Source organism: Oncorhynchus tshawytscha, unplaced genomic scaffold (genome assembly GCF_018296145.1).
Source record: "Oncorhynchus tshawytscha isolate Ot180627B unplaced genomic scaffold, Otsh_v2.0 Un_contig_6955_pilon_pilon, whole genome shotgun sequence".
Lineage (NCBI taxonomy): Eukaryota > Metazoa > Chordata > Actinopteri > Salmoniformes > Salmonidae > Oncorhynchus > Oncorhynchus tshawytscha.
Window position 1 is genome coordinate 1 of NW_024608972.1, and position 10,775 is coordinate 10,775.

Genomic DNA, 10,775 nt, shown 5'->3' on the forward strand with positions numbered 1-10,775 from the left:
TCTTCAATCACTGTGGAAAGTTGCTGGATATTGGCGGGAACTGTAACACGCTGTCGTACACGTCAATCCAGAGCATCCCAAACATGCTCAATGGGTAACATGCCTGTAGTATATATTGTCCAACAGCCCTGGTGGACATTCCTGCAGTCAACATGCCAGCTATCTAAACTTGTAGTAAACATTGTCCAACAGCTCTGGTGGACATTCCTGCAGTCAACATGCCAGCTATCTAAACTTGTAGTAAACATTGTCCAACAGCTCTGGTGGACATTCCTGCAGTCAACATGCCAGCTATCTAAACTTGTAGTAAACATTGTCCAACAGCCCTGGTGGACATTCCTGCAGTCAGCATGCCAACTGCACAGCTTGACACATCTGTGGCCTTGTGTGGTGTGACAAAAACTGCACATTATAGAGTGGACTTTTATTGTTCCCAGCACAAGGTGCACCTGTGTAATGATCATGCTGTTTAATCAGCTTCTTGATATGCCACACCTGTCAGGTGGATGGATTATCTTGGCAACTGAGAAATGCTCACTAACAGGATGTAAACAAATTTGTGCACAACATTTGAGAGAAATAAGCTTTTTGTGCCGTATGGAACATTTCTGGGATCTTTCGTTTCAGCTCATGAAACCAACACTTTACATGTTGCATTTATATTTTTGTTCAGTGTACTGTATATACCAAATATGTATGAATAATTTCTAGAGACCTTAACACAAGGCTTCCAAACTGGCAGTGACTACAGGGCAAAACACACCAAGGACAAGGCTGTGGGTAACTGGTGAAAGGAGTCAGGCACAGGTGAGCTGAGATGCGTGGACAAGGTATTTAATTCAAGAAAACACCAGTATAAACACAATGCTATGGTGCTGAGAGTGGTAGAGTGTGGTAGAGAGTGGTAGAGAGTGGTAGAGAGGGGTAGAGAGTGGTACAACTCATTTATTTTACTGTTCTTGTCACAAATGTTAAAGTTTCTGATCCCAAGGTATTATATTTCAGCCTGCACACACCAACTGAAAACCGACCTGATAGGTGTTAGCCAACTGAAAACCCACCTGATAGGTGTTAGCCAACTGAAAACCGACCTGAAAAGTGTTGGCCAACTGAAAACCCACCTGATAGGTGTTAGCCAACTGAAAACCCACCTGATAGGTGTTAACCAACTGAAAACCCACCTGAAAAGTGTTGGCCAACTGAAAACCCACCTGATAGGTGTTAGCCAACTGAAAACTAACCTGATAGGTGTTAGCCAACTGAAAACTAACCTGATAGGTGTTAGCCAACTGAAAACTAACCTGATAGGTGTTAGCCAACTGAAAACCCACCTGATAGGTGTTAGCCAACTGAAAACCCACCTGATAGGTGTTAGCCAACTGAAAACCCACCTGATAGGTGTTAGCCAACTGAAAACCCACCTGATAGGTGTTAACCAACTGAAAACCCACCTGATAGGTGTTAGCCAACTGAAAACCCACCTGATAGGTGTTAACCAACTGAAAACCCACCTGATAGGTGTTAGCCAACTGAAAACTCACCTGATAGGTGTTAACCAACTGAAAACCCACCTGATAGGTGTTAACCAACTGAAAACTCACCTGATAGGTGTTAACCAACTGAAAACTCACCTGATAGGTGTTAGCCAACTGAAAACTCAACCGAGGCAACCCAGATGGTAAACCTACTGGAGGGCCAGTGAGGTCTGTTTCTGGGGGCCAGTGAGGTCTGTTTCTGGGGGCCAGTGAGGTCTGTTTCTGGGGGCCAGTGAGGTCTGTTTCTGGGGGCCAGTGAGGTCTGTTTCTGGGGGCCAGTGAGGTCTGTTTCTGGGGGCCAGTGAGGTCTGTTTCTGGGGGCCAGTGAGGTCTGTTTCTGGGGGCTAGTGAGGTCTGTTTCTGGGGTCCAGTGAGGTCTGTTTCTGGGGGCCAGTGAGGTCTGTTTCTGGGGGCTAGTGAGTTCTGTTTCTGGGGGCCAGTGAGGTTTGTTTCTGGAGGGCCAGTGAGGTTTGTTTCTGGGGGCCAGTGAGGTCTGTTTCTGGGGGCCAGTGAGGTCTGTTTCTGGGGGGCCAGTGAGGTCTGTTTCTGGGGGCTAGTGAGTTCTGTTTCTGGGGGCCAGTGAGGTTTGTTTCTGGAGGGCCAGTGAGGTCTGTTTCTGGGGGCCAGTGAGGTCTGTTTCTGTAAACTCAACCAAGTCAACCCAGATGGTAAAGTTACCGGAGGGCCACTGTTAGCAGCCACATTGAGTGGAGATGTTGAAGAGTGTGCATTCACAGGTAGATAATTAGAGCTCATTGAGCCGCCAACCTTTGTAATCTTGGACGCCCAGCGCATGTGTCCCCAAGAGATTACAACCTTGTGACGGTTATTACTGAATCGGATGCAGATGAGAAGAAACTAAAAACTAAAGTGGAAACTAGTCCGTTTTGTAACAAACATTTTCTGTTACTCCTCTATATGTTGTTATTACAATGTAGCTATGAGTTATTATAATGAACTAGAATACTTGTTAAGGTGTAGTAAGGACCTTAAAAAGGATGTGTTATGTATGTTAGAGTCATTTTTACAGGGGTTAAACAGTATTTTACAGCATTTTGCCCGTAATTCAATGCAATCTCCAGCGTTAATTCAGTAAAACACATTTAAAGTATTTGACTGTGCATTTTACAGTGTTTCACAGTTGAAACGACAGAACAGTCTTCCAGTGTATGGTTTTCTTACATGAATAAACTTTACTATTTAATAAAGTGCAAGTGACGTAGATCCCAAATGAATGACTTGAACCGTGTAGCTCAGTGGTGTCCTGTTATAGAGCGTAAATGTAGACGTTATATGATTGAAATTGAACAAGCTTCACATCACATTACTTCATCACTGCAGGGTAAAATCAAGCTAAAAACCTGGAGAATATTGGACATTTTTAATGAAGAGATGAAAACATGTCCACTCTAATGCTTCCATCTAATCTATTATGTCCCTGATTCTATCTGCACCATCTTTACATTACTGGATGTTCTGATTCTATCTGGTTCTGATTCTATCTGCACCATCTTTACATTACTGGATGTTCTGATTCTATCTGCACCATCTTTACATTACCGGATGCTTTTTCTCTCTCTGAGCTACTTGATGCACATTGAGCTTGAGTTGATTAAATAGATTTGTTTCTATTTCAGGTGGTCTAGGGGTTAGAGTTCAAACCAAACTGAAATAACTCCAGATATAATTCAATCATGGAACTGGATGACATTTGAAGGCTAACACCAATGACACTGTCTAGTTGAAGAGTCTCATTCCAAAACGCTATATATCCATATTCAGAAATGTTGGTAAATTAGATTTGATTATGTATAGAAATACTGAAAGAGATTGATGTGGTTTTTTTCACTATTTAATCATGGCGCAGGGTTTGTTCAGTGGCAGATATATATTTATTTAAAATCTATGACTTCATGGTTTCATTTCAGAGAGACAAATAGTTATGTTTTTTAGCATAATACTATATACGTATATCCGCCTCACTCTCAGAGAAATAAGTACTACTGCTAAGTTTTACACAGTCAAATGTAACAAATCATTTTAAAAAATGAATTAAAAATAAATAAATATTTATTTATTTATTAAATAGAGTAATATGTGATCTGTATGTAAAACATTTAGTTGTTTTTATTCAGAGTAACTTACAGGAAGGGCATTAATCTTAAGATAGATACGAACATTCCATTCCAGCTAAACATTGTATACATAGCGTTCTGTAAAAAATACACTAAAATATATTAATTACATGTCTGAGAACAGTAATATTTCACACACACATGAAGGCACCCATAAACAATCATTTCTGCTTTTAAAAAAAATAATAAATTAAATGTAAAAAAAAAAAAAAAAATGGTGGGTATAACATTTTGGAAATAAACTCTTTCATTTGTACATTGGTGGCATCGTCTTATACAACAGGTCGATTAAATGTTACACATTCACACGTTTTAATGCCCACTGCTCGTTTTTACTGTGCATTTCATCAGACGGAATATTACCACGATTAAACACACAGATGAACGAAGCTCACAATAAAACACATTGTGAAAACACATTTTCAGTCATGCGTTCTATATTATGAAAGTGGGAATCAGTACAAACAAGACAGGAATATGCCTCATCAAGGCTCTGAGTCATTTCTTCTTTATGTTCACAAACAGTTTTAGAGAACATTTTAAAACGGTGCCGTTATATCAGGAAGGAAGTGTCACAGAGAGACGTTAGTCAAACAGTCGTGAAGAAGACTTGACAAAAGGACAGTTAGTATATTTCACAAATTTCACGAGACTGAACAAAACGCATGTTTTCTGCAGAGACGATATAAAGCAGCTAGCTAGCAGCGCCATCTGCTGGCCATAGTGGCTCAATACATCCAACTGTTGACATCCCAGCTCTTTCCGTATTTTCAGTAGTACATATTGTCAGCCACTAGAGGACGCTACAGTTTAGCTGAGCCCATCCACAGTTCCAGACAGCCCACAGACATAAATAGATGGCCATTTCTGAGTACTCATGGTGCAGTCTCTTCCCTGTATCTCTCTGAGTACTGCAGTCTCTTCCCTGTATCCCTCTGAGTACTGCGGTATCTTCCCTGTATCTCTCTGAGTACTGCGGTATCTTCCCTGTATCTCTCTGAGTACTGCAGTCTCTTCCCTGTATCTCTCTGAGTACTGCAGTCTCTTCCCTGTATCTCCCTGAGTACTGCAGTCTGTCCCCACCCACTGGGGAGCCAGGCCAAGACAATCAGAATTAGTTTTTCCCCACCCTTCAGACGATTCCGCAGGTGAAGAAGCCGGATGTTGAGGTCCTGGGCTGTCATGGTTACATGTGGTCTGTGGTTGTGGCCGGCTGGAAGTACTGCCAAATTCTCTAAAACAACGATAGAGGCGGCTTATGGTAGAGATCTAAACACAAGTTCTCTGGCAACAGCTCTGGTGGACATACCTGCAGTCAGCATGCCAATTGCATGTTCCATCAAAACTTGAGACATCTGTGGCATTGTGTTGTGTGACAAAACTGCACATTTTAGAGAGGCCTTTTATTGTCCCCCAGCACAAGGTGCACCTGTGTAACGACCATGCTGTTTAATCAGCTTCTTGATATGTCACACCTGTCAGGTGGTTGGATTATCTTGACAAAGGAGTAGTAAGAGGAAACACATTTGTACACAACATTTGAGAGAAATAAGCTTTTAGTGCTTATGGAACATTTCTGGGATATTTTATTTCAGCTTATGGAACATGGGAACATAAACTCTTTACATGTTGTGTGTTTATATTTTTGTTGAGTGTACATAGGGAATAGGGTGTCATTTGGGACGTACACTTTGCATACTCATAATGTAGTCCCTCTCCTTGTGTCTCCGAGACTCTGGGGGTGAAGAACCATTAGTCAGCGTCTTGTATCTCCAAGACCATTAGTCAGCGTCTTGTGTCTCCAAGACTCTGGGGGTGAAGAACCATTAGTCAGCGTCTTGTATCTCCAAGACCATTAGTCAGCGTCTTGTGTCTCCAAGACTCTGGGGGTGAAGAACCATTAGTCAGCGTCTTGTGTCTCCGAGACTCTGGGGGTGAAGAACCATTAGTCAGCGTCTTGTATCTCCAAGACCATTAGTCAGCGTCTTGTGTCTCCAAGACTCTGGGGGTGAAGAACCATTAGTCAGCGTCTTGTATCTCCAAGACTAAGACTTGTATCTCCAAGACTTTGGGGGTGAAGAACCATTAGTCAGCGTCTTGTATCTCCAAGACTCTGGGGGTGAAGAACCATTAGTCAGCGTCTTGTATCTCCAAGACTCTGGGGGTGAAGAACCATTAGTCAGCGTCTTGTATCTCCAAGACCATTAGTCAGCGTCTTGTATTTCCAAGACCATTAGTCAGCGTCTTGTATCTCCAAGACTCTGGGGGTGAAGAACCATTAGTCAGCGTCTTGTATCTCCAAGACCATTAGTCAGCATCTTGTATCTCCAAGACTCTGAGGGTGAAGAACCATTAGTCAGCGTCTTGTATCTCCAAGACCATTAGCCAGCGTCTTGTATCTCCAAGACTCTGGGGTGAAGAACCATTAGTCAGCGTCTAAAATCTCCAAGACTCTGGGGGTGAAGAACTATTAGTCAGCGTCTTGTATCTCCAAGACCATTAGTCAGCATCTTGTATCTCCAAGACCATTAGCCAGCGTCTTGTATCTCCAAGACTCTGGGGGTGAAGACCCATTAGTCAGCGTCTTGTTTCTCCAAGACTCTGGGGGTGAAGAACCATTAGTCAGCGTCTTGTATCTCCAAGACCATTAGTCAGCGTCTCGTATCTCCAAGACCATTAGTCAGTGTCTTGTGTCTCCAAGACTCTGGGGGTGAAGAACCATTAGTCAGCGTCTTGTGTCTCCAAGACTAAGACTTGTATCTCCAAGACCATTAGTCAGCTTCTTGTACGTGTAGGTATGTTTTCAGTTGATATGGGGGAGCCTGTCACACCTTGATCTGTTTCACCTGTCTTTGTGCTTGTCTCCAACCCCCTCCAGGTGTCACCCCTCTTCTCCATTATCCCCTGTGTATTTATACCTGTGTTCTCTGTCTGTCTGTTGCCAGTTAGTTTTGTTTTCGTCAAGCCTACCAGTGGTTTCCCCTCTGTTCCTGTCTCGCTACTGGTTTCTTGTTTTCCTGGTTTTGACCTTTTCTGCCCGCAGTCCTGTACCTTTGCTTCACTACTCTGGATTTACCGACCTCTGCCTGAGCCTGAGCCTGTCTGCCGTCCTGTACCTTTGCCCCTGTGGTTGTAATAAACATTGTTACTCCAAAACAGTCTGCATCTGGGTCTTAACTTTAAACCTGATGAAGCATGTCTGTAGGTCTGTTTTTTTAATTGATGATTACAAGTTTTAATTAAAAGTTGTGTCAAGAAGTCCCAAAATAATGTACTGTAGCCCCTTTCAGCAGCTTGCTACAGCTAGCTTTACAATATGGCTACTTTACCTGATGCTGCTAGCTTTACAATGTGGCTACTTTACCTGGTGCTGCTAGCTTTACAATGTGGCTACTTTACCTGGTGCTGCTAGCTTTACAATGTGGCTACTTTACCTGGTGCTGCTAGCTTTACAACGTGGCTACATCACCTGGTGCTGCTAGCTTTACAATGTGGCTATATCACCTGGTGCTGCTAGCTTTACAATGTGGCTACTTTACCTGATGCTGCTAGCTTTACAATGTGGCTACTTTACCTGATGCTGCTAGCTTTACAATGTGGCTACTTTACCTGATGCTTCTAGCTTTACAATATGGCTACTTTACCTGATGCTGCTAGCTTTACAATGTGCCTACTTTACCTGATGCTGCTAGCTTTACAATGTGGCTACTTTACCTGATGCTGCTAGCTTTACAATATAGCTACTTTACCTGATAATGCTAGCTTTACAATGTGGCTACTTTACCTGATGCTGCTAGCTTTACAATGTGGCTACTTTACTTGATGCTGCTAGCTTTACAATGTGGCTACTTTACCTGGTGCTGCTAGCTTTACAATGTGGCTACTTTACCTGGTGCTGCTAGCTTTACAATGTGGCTACTTTACCTGATACTGCTAGCTTTACAATGTGGCTACTTTACTTGATGCTGCTAGCTTTACAATGTGGCTACTTTACCTGGTGCTGCTAGCTTTACAATGTGACTACTTTACCTGGTGCTGCTAGCTTTACAATGTGGCTACTTTACCTGGTGCTGCTAGCTTTACAATGTGGCTACTTTACCTGGTGCTGCTAGCTTTACAATGTGGCTATATCACCTGGTGCTGCTAGCTTTACAATGTGGCTACTTTACCTGGTGCTGCTAGCTTTACAATGTGGCTACTTTACCTGATGCTGCTAGCATTACAATGTGTCTACTTTACTTGATGCTGCTAGCTTTACGATGTGGCTACTTTACCTGGTGCTGCTAGCTTTACAATGTGACTACTTTACCTGGTGCTGCTAGCTTTACAATATGGCTACTTTACCTGGTGCTGCTAGCTTTACAATGTGGATACTTTACCTGGTGCTGCTAGCTTTACAATGTGGCTACTTTACCTGGTGCTGCTAGCTTTACAATGTGGCTACTTTACCTGGTGCTGCTAGCTTTACAATGTGGCTACTTTACCTGATGCTGCTAGCTTTACAATATGGCTACTTTACCTGATGCTGCTAGCTTTACAATGTGGCTACTTTACCTGATGCTGCTAGCTTTACAATGTGGCTATATCACCTGGTGCTGCTAGCTTTACAATGTGGCTACTTTATCTGGTACTGCTAGCTTTACAATGTGGCTACTTTACTTGATGCTGCTAGCTTTACAATGTGGCTACTTTACCTGGTGCTGCTAGCTTTACAATGTGGCTACTTTACCTGGTACTGCTAGCTTTACAATGTGGCTACTTTACCTGGTGCTGCTAGCTTTACAATGTGGCTGCTTTACCTGGTGCTGCTAGCTTTACAATGTGGCTACTTTACTTGATGCTGCTAGCTTTACAATGTGGCTACTTTACCTGGTGCTGCTAGCTTTACAATGTGGCTACTTTACCTGGTGCTGCTAGCTTTACAATGTGGCTACTTCACCTGGTGCTGCTAGCTTTACAATGTGGCTACTTTACCTGATGCTGCTAGCTTTACAATGTGGCTACTTTACCTGGTGCTGCTAGCTTTACAATGTGGCTACTTTACCTGGTGCTGCTAGCTTTACAATGTGGCTACTTTACCTGGTGCTGCTAGCTTTACAATGTGGCTACAATGTTACCTGGTGCTGCTAGCTTTACAATGTGGCTACTTTACCTGGTGCTGCTAGCTTTACAATGTGGCTACTTCACCTGGTGCTGCTAGCTTTACAATGTGGCTACTTTACCCTGTGCTGCTAGCTTTACAATGTGGCTACTTTACCTGGTAATGCTAGCTTTATAATGTGGCTACTTTCCCTGGTGCTGCTAGCTTTACAATGTGGCTATATCACCTGGTGCTGCTAGCTTTACAATGTGGCTACTTTCCCTGGTGCTGCTAGCTTTACAATGTGGCTACTTTACCTGATGCTGCTAGCTTTACAATGTGGCTATATCACCTGATGCTGCTAGCTTTACAATGTGGCTACTTTACCTGGTACTGCTAGCTTTACAATGTGGCTACTTTACTTGATGCTGCTAGCTTTACAATGTGGCTACTTTACCTGGTGCTGCTAGCTTTACAATGTGGCTACTTTACCTGGTGCTGCTAGCTTTACAATGTGGCTACTTTACCTGGTGCTGCTAGCTTTACAATGTGGCTACCTCACCTGTTGTGGAAAACACATTGAAGCAACACCCTGTACACCGAGATGCAGCTCCTAGCTTGGTCCCTGGTATCTTTGTACTGTTTTGCCAACTCCTATGGTTGTTGTCATGTAGATAATGGTAAAACAACACAAAGAGATCTGGGACAAGGCTAGCAACACATTACACACTGAGATACATGTACCTATGGGGTTTAGCTGTCTCAAGTTGTGTTCACTCCAACCGGCATTTGCAAATATAGCGGGGGAAGATTACCAAACAGTGTCAATCATTCTGACATCCATTAGTGCTATTTTAACCTGTAGGAAAACAGATATTTGGATGTTTAATATGTGGTTGTGTTGTGTAGTGGCCATGGGCTCTTTCCTCGGCAGTCATTTCAGAATGGGTCTTTGGCATTGTGCCCATATTTTTTGTTTGGGACGAAAGGTGTGTGTGTGTGTTTGTGTGTGTGTGTGTGTCTGTATGTGTGTCTGTGTGTGCGTGTGTGTCTGTGTCTGTGTGTGTGTGTGTGTCTGTGAGGGAGACAGGAGACAAACAGTAGGCCTATAAAGGAGGGGAAGGTTCCGGCTGCTCCCAGTTCCCCTCAGTCTGTCTGATTAGGGGACATGTTGGGGCATGAGAAGGGAGGCTCTGATCTAGCTACCCCACCATGCCAGGAGAGAAAGGAAGGAGAGAGAGAGGGAGGGAGGGAGGGAGGGAGGGAGGGAGGGAGGGAGGGAGGGAGGGAGGGAGGGAGGGAGGGAGGGAGGGGAGGGAGGGAGGGAGGGAGGGAGGGAGGGAGGGAGGGAGGGAGATGGAGAGAGAGAGAGAGGGAGAGAGGGAGAGAGAGAGAGAGTTTTTTAATAAAGCCCTTAAATTTCTAATTGAAATTGAGAGACAGAGAGAGACACAGAGAGAGAAAGTGATTGAAGGAGAGAGAGACACACAGAGAGAGACACAGAGAGAGAAAGTGATTGAAAGAGAGAGAAAGTGATTGAAAGGGGGTGGGGGGTTGGGGGAGAGAGAGAGAGAGAGATGGAGAGAGAGCAAGAGAGAGAAAGTGATTGAAAGAGAGAGAGAGCGAGAGAGAGAAAGTGATTAAAAGAGAGAAAGAGAGAGAGAGAGAGGGAGAAAGGAATTTCCTCCTCTGGTCTACTCCAACACCCCGGAGAGAGGCTAGGACAGAGATGACGGAGTACCCTTAACTGAGGGCCTCAGGTTCACTGAGTAAACAGATAGAGAGATAGACACAGTGAACAAAAAGACATTGAGACACTTTTCTGGAGAGTTGAGTTGTGGGCCTCTAAACTGTCAGTGAACTATGCAGCGACTGTAAATCACTCGGGTTCAGGACACATTTAAATGACTCAATAGTAAAAGTGGGTATGTGTTGCCCCTGGAGCAGCTACAGTGTGAAGAAGGCACTATATTCCCTATGTAGTAGTGCACTGTTTTAGACCAGGGCTGTAGTGCACTGTTTTAG